A 15,768-nucleotide genomic window follows, 5' to 3' on the forward strand; every position below is an offset into this window, starting at 1 on the left:
GAACGAGTAGCTCGGAATGCCCAATGGCCCGCCGAGAGATGGTGTCATTACATCGCACCATTGATGACCGGTGAAATGCAATGTGCATATCAAGCAGCAAACCCTACCGGTGATACAAACTATGGAGACATGAAAAGGGTGGTATTGGAACGGATGGGACACGACGAAGAAACCTATCGAGTGAGATTTAGAGAGCTCAAGTTGAAAGGGGACGAAACCCCAAGGCAATTGTTCTATCGAGTAAAGGAACTAGCAGAGAAATGGTTACAGCTTGGTACATCTACTTCAGCAGAAATGACCGAAAAAGTCATTCTAGAACAGTTCATTGAAGCTCTCCCTGCACCGGTGCAGCAGTGGGTCAAACAACATCCCCGGCTGTCATTAACAGAGGCTGTGGAAGTGGCCTCGGCTTACCAAAAGGCGGGACAAGGGAAAGTGATAACCTACCCGACAAGCTATAAACCACCCCTGTTGTTGAATAAGTCTGCTTCTACGCTAAGGTGGCCTCACTCAATGCTACGAAGATCAGAAGGTGACGGCGTACGATCTAGACCTACCAGTGAGGGTCCGGTGAATTATCGTCAAGCTACTCCTACACCTAGAGGTCCACAATGTTTTGACTGCGGGGACTGGGGACATTTAGCGAGATTTTGTCCAAAAAAGCCGAGAGCCGAACCAATGGAGGTTGGCTTACTCGAATCACATAAAGGAAATGAAATTACCGAGATGATGAATGCGAGACCATCGCAGTATCTGTATACCTGTGACGCAGAGGTGGATGGAAAACCCACCACCGCGTTAGTCGACTCAGGAAGTCTACAGACGGCAGTAACATCAGAGCTGGTAGGTGACGATTGTTATTCCTCAGAGAAAATTCCTGTCCGATGTGTACATGGGGATGCAAGGGCATACCCATCTAAGGAAATACAAATCAAAGTAGTCGGGGAAACAATGGGAGTGAAGGCAGCAGTATTACCACATCTACCAAAACCACTTCTAATTGGGTCCGATATACCAAAATTTCCAGAGCTAGTACATAAGATTGAGAAGAGCTGGTTGGAAACGGCCCCGTTCCATAGTGATGAAATACCTAGTACAATCCCTAAAATACTAAAAAGTAAAAAGGTCAGACGTTCTCTGAAGAAAGAATGGAGAGTCAAAAATGTCTCCCCGGTAGCAGTAGATTGGAGAATCGAGGAAGACGGAGACAGTTTCCGGTCTGCCCAAGAACTAGATCCTTTGCTGAAATATGCTCGAGAGCGAGTTCTAGAAAAAGTAACGGGAGAAGGACCACGATTCATCAAGGAGAATGGGTTGTACTATAGATTAAGTAAGGCCAGGAATGGCGAAGACGTAAAACAGCTGTTGATTCCCCATAAATTCTATCAGACTATTCTGGAGGTGGCTCACATCCAAATTGGTGAAGGACACTTAGGAACGGAGAAAACCACCAAAAAGATACTCGATAGATTTTATTGGCCTGGAATATACCAACAGGTAGTTAGCTTCTGTCAGTCATGTGAAGAGTGTCAGCGGAAGAACCGAGCCAATGTAAGAAGAGCACCACTTCAACCTATGCCCCTAGTGATGGAACCATTCAGTCGAATCGGAATAGATATCGTTGGACCTTTGGAACCGACCAGAAGAGGCCACAAATACATTCTTGTAGTGGTCGATTATGCAACCAGATACCCCGAGGCATTTCCATTGAAAGCCACTAATACCCAGCAGATTTGTGACGCCATCATACCTTTCATTGGACGAGTCGGGATACCCAGGGAGATTGTCACCGACCGTGGGTCGAATTTCATGTCCAAGGTTCTAGAACAAGTTTGTGAGACCTTGAAAATAGAACATCTGAAAACCGCTGTGTACCACCCACAGACTGATGGGCTAGTAGAACGTTATAATAGTACCATCAAACAGATGCTGAAGAAAACGACTTCCCCAGAGAATAAGGACTGGGATAGAATACTTCCATGGATTCTAATGACACTCAGGAATACTCCACAGTCGTCAACAGGGTTTTCCCCCTTTGAATTATTGTTTGGAAGACCTGTTCGTACTTTGTTAGACCTCTTAAAAGAATCTTGGGAAGAACAACCGAACCATGAGGTTACACTAACAGAGTATGCTTCCCAACTGCAAGAAAGGGTGGAAAAGTTACAAAATGTTGCAAGAGATAATCTTCTCCAAGCACAGATGAGACAAGAGAAATACTACAATCAGAATACACAGTTACGTAGTTTCAAGAAGGGAGAACAAGTACTCGTGTTAGTACCTACATCAGAGAACAAAATGCTAGCTACTTGGAAAGGTCCATATGAGATTCAAGAGGTGTTGGGACCCTTAACCTACAAGGTGAAACAGACGGACTGTAAACTTCCTTATCAAACGTATCATGTTAATTTATTAAAAAAATGGAGATCCCCCGTACCAACAATGGCCATGATATCCGTGAATGAAACTACAGAAGAGCAATTTCTCCAAATAAAGAAGAAAACCGGTGCGGAGGGCCTACATGTAAATCCAGATTTGTCAGGAGTTCAAAAAACAGAATTGTCTAATGTCATACAAAAGTTTGCACATGTGTTCTCTTCCTTACCAGGGAAAACTAATTTAACAAATCATCATATAGTCACCAAGCCAGGAACCATAGTAAGACAAAGACCTTATCGAATTCCTGAATCGAAGATCAAAGCTTTCAACCAAGAGGTCCAAGAAATGTTAGATCTAGGGATCATTGAACCATCTTACAGTGACTGGTGCTCCCCGGTTGTCCTTGTACCAAAACCGAATGGGAGTGTAAGATTTTGCATGGATTTTCGAAAAGTAAATGACATTTCTAAATTTGATGCATACCCAATGCCCCGAATAGAAGATCTCCTGAACAATTTAGGGAAGGCGAGGTTTTTGACTACAATTGATTTAACCAAAGGTTACTGGCAAATTCCCCTACTTCCTGCTGATAAGGGGAAGACGGCATTTGCCACACCTACGGGTTTATATCAATTTACGGTTCTACCCTTTGGGTTGCACGGAGCTCCTGCAACCTTTCAGCGACTAATGAACCATATAATCAAGGGACATGAACAGTATGTCGGGGCTTACCTTGACGATATCATAATCTATAGTAACACATGGACAGAACACCTACAACATCTGGCAGGAATCCTTAGGACTCTGGAAACGACAGGATTACACATAAATCCCAAAAAAACTCATGTTGCCATGTTTCACACAAAGTATCTGGGATATTTTGTCGGTCAGGGGATCATCAGACCTCAAGAGGAAAAGATCAAAGCCATAAAACAGTTAAAATTTCCAGCTACACCGAAACAAGTGAGAGCATTTCTAGGGTTTGTGGGATATTATCGGAGATTTATTCCGCACTTTTCTACTCTCGCCAGCCCTCTCACAGATCTATTAAAGAAGAACTCGATGACAAAGAAAACTTGGGAGACTCGAGAAACTTTACAAGCATTTAACGCCTTAAAGGAGGCCCTCACCGAGAGAGCTATCTTACACTGTCCAGATTTTAACGCCCCATTTTATCTGCACACCGATGCCTCGGGTACCGGAATAGGTGCTGTGCTGTTCCAGGATCAAGGGGAGAAAGAAAGGCCCATACTCTTCATTAGTCGGAAGCTGTTGCCACATGAATTGAGTTACCCAACTATAGAGAAGGAATGTTTGGCCGTAAAGTGGGCTATAGACGCTCTAAGATATTATCTGTTAGGTCGGGAGTTCACTTTAATAACTGATCATGCTCCCTTGGTCTGGCTTGCTCGAAACAAGGATTCAAATCAGAGAATACTTAGATGGTTCCTTTCCCTCCAGCCCTTCTCTTTTAGAACAGTTCATAAACCAGGAAGATTGTTAGCCCAAGCTGGTTATCTATCCAGGGCAGAAACCCTTCCCGATCGTAAGGGTTTAGTAGAGGGGGTGTGACAATGTGCAGGTCTTATTACAGAAACTGCTTTCATGTAATACAAGCCGGACCATAAAGTCCTACCGACGTGGAGATGCAAAAGCAGGAAGTAAAACATGTATCACCTTTCCTCTAACGCTGTTTTTCGTTCCCTAGGAAACGGTGGGCGACGAGGAGGAGGTGGAGCCCAACGGTCTCAGCTGGGCGTATTAGGAGCGGTTGAAAGAGGAGACAACTAGAGTCCCGTTGCGCCGTTGCGCATAGTTAAGTTAAACGTTGAATAATAGTTAATGTGTTGTGAGGAGGCGCGGACCGCTGCGAGCTGCTCCCGCCTACGGAGTGAAGGAGGGAAAGAGACGGACTTCCCACGAAGAAGTGAAGGTTGGTGCCGCGTACCGTGTTGTGAGGAGGCGCGGACCGCTGCGAGCTGCTCCCGCCTACGGAGTGAAGGAGGGAAAGAGACGGACTTCACGACGAGAAGTGAAGGTTGGTGCCGCGTACCGTGTTGTGAGGAGGCGCGGACCGCTGCGAGCTGCTCCCGCCTACGGAGTGAAGGAGGGAAAGAGACGGTCTTCACGACGAGAAGTGAAGGTTAGAGATTCGGAAGAGGAGGAGCAGCAGATGAGCCTTCGTTCACCGATCGAGTGAAAAAGGGAAAGATGCCACTCAAAGGTAACCACTCCGTATCATAAGGAGGAGTCAAGGGCTGGGAAGCATAGGGAAGTCGGCAAGGAGAGAGAACAGGATAAGTTAACCCCAAAAGGGGCAGATATTTTAAAAGGGGACTTTTGAAGGGAAACAGACGCCAGCAGCGTGACTGAGAAATATTCAAGCCAAATAAAGCTCTGCAAGTTTAATGAGAGACAAAGGGTAAAACGCTCGAAGTCTGCGTGGAAAACGAGGACAAATAAACTTTATCAGCCTAGTTAGGAGCGAAACAGGAAAAGACAAAGAAAAGACAATCTAGGAAGATCAAATAGAGTAAATAGAAGATAAACAGACATACAAGTACAGAATAAAGAAAAGAGGCAAAGATCGAAGTAAGACCAAGATCATTTAAGAAAAAGGACATTAAGGAGAATTTCGAGTAGAGCTTACCCTTATAAACCTGGTGTAACAGACGAGACGATCCTTCCCACGAAGAAGTGTAGAACACGGAAGCAGAAGTATCCTTTTTACGGTTTTTCTGAAGAGAAAGAATTCTGTTAATAAAGAATTGGGCTCTCTTTCAGTCCAAAGAAAACTACTTACTGACTGAAGTCTCTTGATTCTTACTAATTCATACAGTCTAACCATTAGATATATCACATACCTTTCTTAGGATTTAAGATTGTTGCAGCAAGTCTGGTGCACTATCCTACCGGACTTGGCTGTATAACTCAGAATTCCAGGTAATATCCCTTTGTTTGAAAATGGGATCTCCACCCCTAGGTTCATCTCTTGCACTTTTTTTTCTCTTTCATCTGGTTTCCAGATTCATCTGGGCTGTCTCCAATTCACTTTGGGCCTCAGCCCCTGGGCTGGATGTTCCCTTGCTGTTCTAGGGGTCCCTGACCCGTATGTCTGGCTGTTGTGAGCATCGCCCACCTTCATATGGGCTCCAGACCCTGGTGTATTGCCTTGCTGGTTCTCTACCATTGCTTCAGCTAAGGTCCACCTGAACAGACCTGGTATACTCTCCTGTCAGGTATTGTTCCACATAGGATCTCTTATATAGTTTGTTTCAGCTTTTATGGTTTCTCGGGGTATTGACTCCCACCAAATATAGATTTGACTTTCTTCCCTTTGGACAATCTCGGGGTCCCTGTCCCCCTAATATCGATTTTGCCTCTGTTATTAACTTGGGTCCCTGACTCCTTCGTATCAGTCTTCCAGGACGCTTGGTTCACTTTCCTGCCAAATGCCTATGGATGTGGTAGAGGCCTGTCTCCTTATTTTTTCATTAGGGTCCTTAACCCATGTCTTATCAGCTTCAGTTTGTTTCGGGTCCTCAGCCCTTCTTAAGTCTCTGTTTTTCGTTTCCCAGCCCTTCTCACGGACCCAGGCAGCACTCGTACCTTGTTTCTGGGTTCCCGCTCTGTGGCGTCTGGCACCTACTCTTGGGCAACCGCCCGATCTTTCTCGCTCCGATCCCGCTGTTGTTCGCGTCTCTGCTTCGGCTTCAGTGAGTCGGGCTGCACGGCTCTCCTTCGTGTTGTGTCCAAGGGCTTCAGTGTACTTGGCTTCCCTTTGGCTTCTCATGGTCTGCCGCTTCTTGGCTGCACACTCGGGGCGGCGTCACTTTGACCAATAATCTAGTCCTTCTTCTAATTTGTATCGTGAGTAACCAGTAGGCAGACCACAAGACTGTGTATTATGGTTTCCACAGTGTTAGGGAGAATTCTCTGTTAAGGCTAATTTCCCAAACCTAGTGAGTCCCCCAGCAGCTTTGCTGGATTTTTGGGGTTTCTTTTTTTCTCCTGCTAAGAGTGAGACTCTTTTTCTCCCACTCTTAGGCATGATTTGAGAATGTCCTTTGACTATGTAATGTGTTTTATGGGCTATGGGGTCTTTTACTCCATAGGGCTTTATGTGTTTTTGGAAAGTGTGTTACACAGCACCCTCAGTGCAGTAACACAGGGGTGTCGTAGCGACCCCCAAACATAGACTCCATACCCTGGGACTGACTACTCTCTCCCAGGGCATGTAAAGTCAACATTGGCTTTACTAGTCTCAAATTGTGAACAGAACCAGTACAAACCATCATATTGTGGAAGTACTGGTAGGGGTAATTTGATTGCCCCTGGGTCTGTTTTCCAAGGGGGCACTGTCCAGTCCCCCCTTGTCGAGTTTCTCGCTGGTGGCAGTGGATACCACGCGAAATATTCCACTGGAATATTTCCTATGGGATTTTCCCATTCATTTTAAACGCACCACTTTTTGGTGCAATGTTAAAGATACCGCTGGGTTATTTATTTAATATTTATTCCCCGGTTGGGTCTTTTTGCCAGGACTCGGTTTTAAAATGGCGTTTGTGTTCGCCTCTGAAACTCTAACCCAAGTCGAGCCCCTTGTTCCACTTTTTGGCGGGCTTCTCCACAGAAGCCCTCCAAAAGGTGCCACTCTGTCTGGGGTCAACAGGATGTGTGGGAGGGGGATTAGGCACCCTGGACTGAGTTGCCTTGGCAACTCAAGTCGCACTCTTGTGTGATTGACCCAGTGGTGAGCCGCCCGGCTCACCACTTAGCATGTTTGAGTGACAGCTAGGCTGATGAATGGGGGTTTTGCTCCATAAAAGCAGGGCTTTGGGGACTGGAACTTCAGAAGTCGCCACAGGACCTAAAGAATCCGAAGAGAGGAGAAGCTGAGCCATCTACAATGACGACACCACCGGTGGAGCCCTGCTGTACGAACTCACCACTTCCCCGACATCAGAGGAGATCTTCTTTCAGGAGAGTCTTCTTCCCTTTCAGCTGGTGGGACCAACCAGTTCGCCTTTTTCGCCTTCCTGGATCGTATCCTGGTGGAATCGCCCGTGCCAAGCACCCCAGCAGCCGGATAGCCACGCTTCACCACTACCGCGAATAAAATCGCCATACCTTTTAACCGGGAAAATCTGCAGCTGGTTTCTTCCCTGGCAGTGCAACGACCTCCATCTTTCTTCCTCGTCAAGATCTTCTCTTCCTCTGGTTGAAGCCATGACTTGCACCCGCTGCTAGGAACAACTGCCACCGCTGGAGCTTTCTCACCATTTCAGGTACTGTGTCCCGCCTGGTCTCCCTTGCAACAGATTTTCCATGGTGTCCCGTAAATCCTTGACTTTCTAACTGGGTTGACCTCAGACCTGCTAACTGTACCTTTCTGAACTGATCCAATCTCTTTTGACTTTTCTGCAAAGACTTTGAGTGCATTTCCACTGTGTAATCTTGGGCACATTCCTCCTTGCTCTCTCCAAGAGTGGGCCTGGCCTATGAACTTTTTGCTCTACAGTAGACCGTGCTTTCTTGACTTGCTGTGGTTCCTTAAAAGTGTTGGTTTCTGTGTTATTTTCCTACTCTGCCTTTTCTCTCCCTTTTTAAGCAAATTATTGGAGTGCCATCTACGGTTACGCGCTCACCTCTGTTTTGCTAAATAAGTGGTGTCTTAACCTAGACTTGTTGAATAATTAACTAGGGAGGTGTATATACTTATAGTTACTGTGTTTGAACTTGGTTGATATATTAGTGCCAGTGTATTTTCATAAGTGTGTTTTTAAATAAATAATTATATACTTTCATACCAAAGCTCTGGTCAGTGTTTGCTTGTTCTACTGTATTTCTGGCCCTATTGTGTATACTCTATATACTGCCTAACTCTTCTTGAGAGAAATCTGACTGCTCAGCCACAGCTACCAGGTAAATCTGGGTGGTGCAGGCTGCTACCAATTGGGTTTACTGCTCACTCCTGTGGTCTTAAACTGTTTGCAGTGGTCCCTAAGGGAACTGCACAGGTTTCTGCCTAACACACAGGCATTCAAAATTCCTCCATCCTTCCTCCTCGTCACAGTACTGAACTGATGATCATTATATAGTCCAGTAGCACTCTTCTTCATCTCAGAATTTTCTTGGGACTTGGTTTCCTCAACTCTACACAAGTAGATAGAGGTGTGGGGGATCACAGGGTGCTGAGTGGGATGAAAAGAAAGAGGGGAAAGAAATGAAGGAGGGGAATACTGCATTCTCCCAAGGTGATCGTCACTGGCCCCATGAAGGGTTTCCTTCCCCATGCGATCCACTGGCTGCGTACTACCCCCATGAAGGGGTTTCCATCATGGAAGCAGTAACAATACCCTGAGATTCATCAAATACCCTTCCCCTCGTGCAGCTGGCCGTTCAATCGAGTAAAGGAAATCGCGACAATAAATCCACATTACCCTGTTCCTTACCTTTGCGATGTTCCACGATAAAATAAAGAGGTCGCAAATCGGAAATCTCGCACATGATGCGAGGATTCATATTTTTTCTCAAACTAAGCCACATAGGGACAAGTGGTCTGTGATTAAGGTAAACTTCCTCCCAGTGAGGTCATATTTTAGATGTCCCAATGCCCACTTTATCGCCAGGGCCTCTAGCTCTATGGTTGCATAGTTTTGTTCCCTATGAAACAATGTTATACTAATATATATCACTGGATGCTATATTCTCTCATATGTCTGTGAGAGGACTGCTCCCCGGCCCACCCAGGATGCGTCAATTTGGAGTATAAAATCTTTATTAAAGTTAGGGACCATAAGAATAGGCTCACTGCATTGTATGATTTTAAGACTATCAAAACAGCCTTGTTCTTTCTAGCCCCACTTTATCTTCTGAGGTTCAGCATTTCGCAATGTATTGGTTAAACAGGACGTGATGGATGAGAAATTGGGAATAAAGTGTTGATAGTATCCTACCAGCCCAAAGAAAGCCCTTAAATCTCATTTGGTTTTTGGTACACAGGTTTCTTTGACGGCTCTGACTTTTTCCACCTGGGGTTGGACCGACCCATTAACCACAAAGAAGCCAATATACTTTACAGTGGATTGGGCTAAGTGACAATTCTTTGCGCTAGCGGTCAATCCAGCATGTTGGAGGGCTTTGGTGATTTTCTACAGGTGTGTCATATTCCCCTGCCAGGTTTAAGTGTGGATGATGATATCTATATATGCCCCACAGAAACTAGAATAAGGTCTTAGTTCACGATCCATTTGCTTTTGAAAGGTTGCTGGTGCGCCATGAAGGCCAAACGGAAGTTCCTTGAATTTAAATGATCCCGCAGGTGTGGAGAATGCAGTCTTTTCCTTGTCTTCAGGGTTCAGAAAGACCTGCCAATAGCCTTTGGAGAGAACAATTGTGTAAATATAAATGGCTGCGTCCAGTCGATCAATCAGGTAATCTATCCTGGGCATGGGATAGTTATCAAACTGGGACGTAGCGTTTAGATTTAAAAAACAATACAGAATCTCTGCGATTGATCAAGCTTAGCTATCAAGAGTATTGGCGAGGACCACAGACCCTAAGAGGTCTCTATACCATTGACTGCTAGCATCTTCTCCACTTCCTGCAGGATTACTTCTTTTCTAGCTTCTAGGAAGACAAACAAAACTGCAAAAAGACATTAAAGATTTTCAATTAGACATTGTGTACCCATACATCGCTGATAACTATTTAGCAAATCTCAATCAAGGTGGACAGTCGGGTCCCCAGCCCACTAGACCACAACGTAACCGATGCAGAGGGGTTAACTTTTGAGGATCCAGCAGTGGTTCCTCCTCGGACGATCAATCTAAACGACCACAACATCACCCCAGTCTAATTTTCCATATCCACCACCACAGTTTTTCCCTTTTTTAGGGGGTGGTGGTTTTGGCAACCCCCCATGGGGGTACCCCCAATGGGGACCAGCACAAAGAGGAGGAAGGCAGGGCTACAGATTCAGGAGAGGCAGACAGAGATAACTGTTTCCAATCTGAACAACCAATTGACACCGATATTTAATCTAGCCAACATTGAGCTGACAGAGGGCCAAACATCGGTACTCATGAAAGGTCTATCATTCGTACCTACTGTAGACACGGATTGGTACAATTCCAAAATGGAAATTCGCACATTTCTCAACTTAACCAAGGACGAGAAACAAGCCCTAACAGACTTGCAGAACAACAAGGGGATCGTCATAAAATCGGCAGATAAAGGAGGAGGTAATGTGATCATGACCAACACTCAATATAAAAATATGGTGCAGACCATTTTGAGGGATCGTGAATGTTACTCCATCCTCCGCAAGGACCCAATGAAAGATCTCGTTCTGGAAATAACACAAGTGGTTAATTATGCACTAGAAAGAAACTGGATATCTTCCAAGGAAGCTGATTTTCTCACCACTCCAGGGGGCAGAACCCCATGTTTTTATGCCCTACCTAAGATTCATAAGGATCCAATCAACCCGCCAGGCAGACCCATAGTCTCAGGATGTGGTTCGGTTCTGGAACCTTTGAGCAAATTCGTGGACAAATTTCTACAACCACTCAGTATGCAAACCAACACGTACTTGAGAGACACCACACCCAACATTACCATCTTTGAGGAATTACCTTTTGACCCAGACACCCAGATTCTTGTCACGATGGACATTAAGTCTCTTTATTCCAACATCTCGCAAGAAGCCGCGATAGAATGTATTCGAGAATGGCTCACCAGACACCCTTTACAAGATCGGGTTCCCACAAACTTTATAATAGAACTAATGACGATAGCCCTCCAAAAGAACTTTTTCACTTTTGACAAACAGATGTACCTCCAAACCAAGGGGACCGCGATGGGGGCAGCATTCGCCCCCAGGTTGGCCATTTTATATATGGCCAAATATGAGGAGGAATACGTGTTTTCCCCACTCAATCATTGGAGAGATCAAGTACATCATTGGCATAGGTACATTGATGATGTCATTTTTATCTGGACAGGAGAATTGAGTCAACTTTTATTGTTTTGGGAACGGTTGAATTCTTGCAATGCAGACATACAGTTCACCATTGAATAAAGTAAGTCAAAGGTCCCCTTTTTGGATCTCACTATTCAACATCTCAGTGGTAAATTAGTTTGTGATCTCCATCGAAAAACCACAGATAGAAACACCCTTCTACACCACACCAGTAATCACCCGATGCACACCAAACAGAACCTGCCCTATGGCCAATATCTACGGATACGCAGAAATTGCACGCTGCGAGAAGATTTCCGCACACATGCCATAATGTTGTCTAAAAGGCTACAAGAAAGAGGCTATCCAAAAAGACTTCTGGACCAATCGGCAAAAAGAGCCCTATACTAATACTAACAGGGAACTACTCTTGCAGCCCAAAGAAGCCTTGACAGAGCCGGGGGTGATCGTCTCATCTGTGTATTTACGTATTTACGCATGGCAAACACACAGCTAAGATAAAGAGAATCATTCAGAAAAACTGGCACATTGCCAAACTCAACCTACCAGAGGATCTACCGCCAAGATTCGCATACAAGAGGGCCAAAAACCTTAAAGATCATTTGGTGCATTCCCTTTTCCAAGCGGAACCTCTTCAAACGGGACAAAGAACATTACGGCCAATATAAGGACACCACCCCTGTGGTAATTGCGTGGCATGCCAATTTACGGGTAAAATGAAAACCTTCAAAATTGGCCAGAGGGAATGGTTTTTGAAAGACTTCACTAACTGTAAGAGCTCCCAAGTCATTTACTGCATAGAATGCCTATGCGGTTTGAGGTACGTAGGTCAGACAATGAGATCAGTACACCTAAGGATCTCGGAACACAGATCAAAAATTTGTTGTAAAACATTGCCAGCACCTTTGGTGTCACATTTTGTGGAAGCCAGACACTCACCCAATGACATCAAGTCGCGGGTACTAGAGAAAGTAAAGGGTGGAGCTGATTTGACACACAGCCTATTACACAAAGAATCTAGATGGATTCACCGACTAGACTCTTACCACCAGGGATTAAATGAAATTTTTCAACCAGTGGTGCACTAAAAGGTCCTCATCTTTAACAACATAAGGAACCTTTAACCCAGTACACGCATTCTAGCCTCTGCAAACTGGGTGTTTGCCTGTAGACATAGGCACGGTACACACCAACACGAGACTGGCACAAAGCACCTTTACAGGGGAGTGCACAATCCAGATGCACTCTTCACAGGCGGCATCTTTTTGAGACCCCATTGACTTTTTATTCAAAATGGGGTCAGCTTAACGTTCTGACTCTTCTTCTTTTTTATTCTAGATTGACACTGGGCAGCGCCATTTAATTTGGCTGCATCACATATTCCCAACACAAACAATATGGTGTTCTACAACTCACATGAAAACTGAGACTGTCACGAAGCATGTTTGCAAGGAGTACACAATCCAGATGCACTTTTCACAGGCAGCATCTTTTTAGACCCCATTGACTTTTTATTCAAAATAGGGTCATGACATTACGCCTTTGACTGTTCTTAACTTTTATTCTAGATTGACACTGGGCAACGCCATTTAATTTGGTTGCATCACATATGCCCAACCCAAACAATATGACGTCCAACAACTCACATGAAAGCCCGAGCTGCACACCGCTGCTGACACAAGGAGACACTTACCCGTAGCGAGTGGACGAATGGCAGAATCCCCGTTACTATGACAACAGAACACAACATTGTGAATAGACTTTCACGTGACGGGACTTCCGGGGTGACGTGCTCCAATCAGGTTGCAGTACCTCAGCCTGCAACTGCGTAGCAACGAGCCACTCGCCTCATAGAGACGCGGAAACAACCAGATACAGACGCATACGAGTGCATCTGCATCCCGGCGGCACCTCAAAGGGCGAATGAAGGTAAGCGGCATTACACAGCCCCAGCCCTGTTCTATGAATCCCCCTCTTGGGACACGCATGGAACCAGCTGCTGTGGAGAGGGTTTGTGTCATCACACGGCATGCGGCACGCAATAAGAGCTATTCATTGTCCACAGCAGCATTCTGCAATTTTTGAAAAAATGTGCTCTGCAGTATACACGCAATAAACGCACATTTAGCACCCTGACAGTAATGAATGTCTCATGTCTTACAGGCCCGCAGACCGCAGGGGACCACACCGGAATGACCACAGGATTCCGGTTGCAGCGTAACCAAATAGATATCCATGTGCAGGTACCAATTTGACCTGAATTTTTTGCTCACCTCCTGCATTTCCCACACCAGCAGTTGAAGCTAACATATAGTTTTACATGGGTTTATTTTCTAGCTGTAGGCAATAGCCACTGGACAATTCCAAAGCTGGAGACAATTTCTGCACTGACTGGGACGCCTTCCCAGCTATTTTCTAGGCCTCTCCACGCTAACAGAAGCCTGGACTCAAAGCCAGGTAATCAACCAGGGCCCCACACATTCCAAAATGGCACCCCCATATTTCACATTTTTTTAACAATACCATCTTGTTGACTCTAACCCCAGTTTTTCGCCCTTTTGTCTTACATCCACAGGGACAAGAGCCACCACAATTAGGAAAGGGACTCTGGACCACCCATTTCCGAACCTTTGGAACATAGAGGTATAGCAGCAACCGCACATGAGGTTGAGGGATGGCCTAGGACTCCAGACCAAACACGACCCAAGACTTGGGATCATATTATTGGCAGGTAAAGCCACAGCCGATACATTAGAGGTTACATTCACACTGCATTGATTCAGATGTATACTGGCTAACATTGAGAGAGGGAATCTAAACTTTTTTCTTTTGCATATCCATACAGGGTCTTCAAATAAGATGCCCTGATGAAGGCGGACGAACAATAAAGTTGAATAACCGCCGAAACGTGAAAAGCTTGGTTGTGAACCAAGCCCCACGTAGGCAAAGAATTATTTTACCATTTAAGACCCAAATACGTGGCTAAATTGAAGCCCCAGGACAATTTTTTGAACCCATACGAACTCCTGCCTCTTTTTCCTAATAGAGTAATCACAAGGGAAAGATACAGGGAGTACCCACAACAGGGTGTTAAATAAGGGAACTGAATTCAAAGTTTTTTCCCTTTCAAAACTCACTTTCAATGTCACACTTTGAAATTTTAATTTTGTTTTTTCAGATTGTTGAATGTTTTTTGTGATGAATCATGAAGACAATTGGGCCTCATCACGAGTTGGGCTGTAGCCCTTAAATGCGGTGGTAACGGTATTACAGCTGCATTTAAGGGCTGGCCCTATCACGAGTTGGGGCTAAATGGGCTGTTTTACCTCCAGCCTTTCTCTGGAGGTGAAAATCCCCTATTTTCGGCTGTATTACCGCCGGCTGTATTAGCCCGCATAATTAGCGCTGAAAATTCCCCATTGAACTCAATGGACCCAATGAGGAATGGGGATTTACCGTTAACACCCAACTCGTGATCCGGCGGTAATACAGCCAGACCGGTCGGTGCAAGGGCTATTACAGTCGTGATGAGGCCCAAATTGTTTTTCTTTGATTATGATATGTTTATTATGGAATGCATTACGTATATCAATGTTGAGTCCTAACTATTTTTGTATTAACGCACTTTATTTTTATTAATATGAATTAAAAAGCACATGTTATTTAAAAATGTTTTCCCTCTCCAACCAGCTCAATTATTCAAAGACGTTTATAAGTAATTGAATTAGATGATTGATGCAACCTAAAGGTCACCTGTAAAGCAATTATCGAGTGATCACCCCAAAATAGTTTTTCCACTGAGATTGCTTTGATTCAGGGTGGGATATATCTTTATTTATATATGTGTCATATTCCCCTGCCAGGTTTAAGTGTGGATGATGATATCTATATATGCCCTACAGAAACTAGAATAAGGTCTTAGTTCACAATCCATTTGCCTTTGAAAGGTTGCTGGTACGCCATGAAGGCCAAACGGAAGCACCTTGAATTTAAATGATCCCGCATGTGTGGAGAATGCAGTCTTTTCCTTGTCTTAAGGGTTCAGAAAGACCTGCCAATAGCCTTGGCGGAAAGGGGATTTACCGCCCCATTCCAAGGTTGGTGGGGCGGTAAATCCCCCTTCCGCCATTGCCCTTCCCCATTCCCATTTCTGCCCCATAGGGCTCTATGGGAATGGGGAAGGCGCTAATTACGGCACCGCAATTTTGCGGTGCCGTAATTAGCTCCGAGGTCCCTTAGCGGGTTGGTTTTTAACGCCTGCAAAAAGCTGGCGTTAAAGCACCAACCCGCTAAGGGACCTCGTAGTAAGGCGGTAATGGTTAACAGTCACCGTTACCATTAACGGTGGCCGTTAACCATTACCGCCTTCCGTGTAATGAGGCCCATAGTGTTTAGTTTTCAAA

Source organism: Ambystoma mexicanum, chromosome 5p, assembly GCF_040938575.1.
Source record: "Ambystoma mexicanum isolate Mex_15411 chromosome 5p, UKY_AmexF1_1, whole genome shotgun sequence".
Lineage (NCBI taxonomy): Eukaryota > Metazoa > Chordata > Amphibia > Caudata > Ambystomatidae > Ambystoma > Ambystoma mexicanum.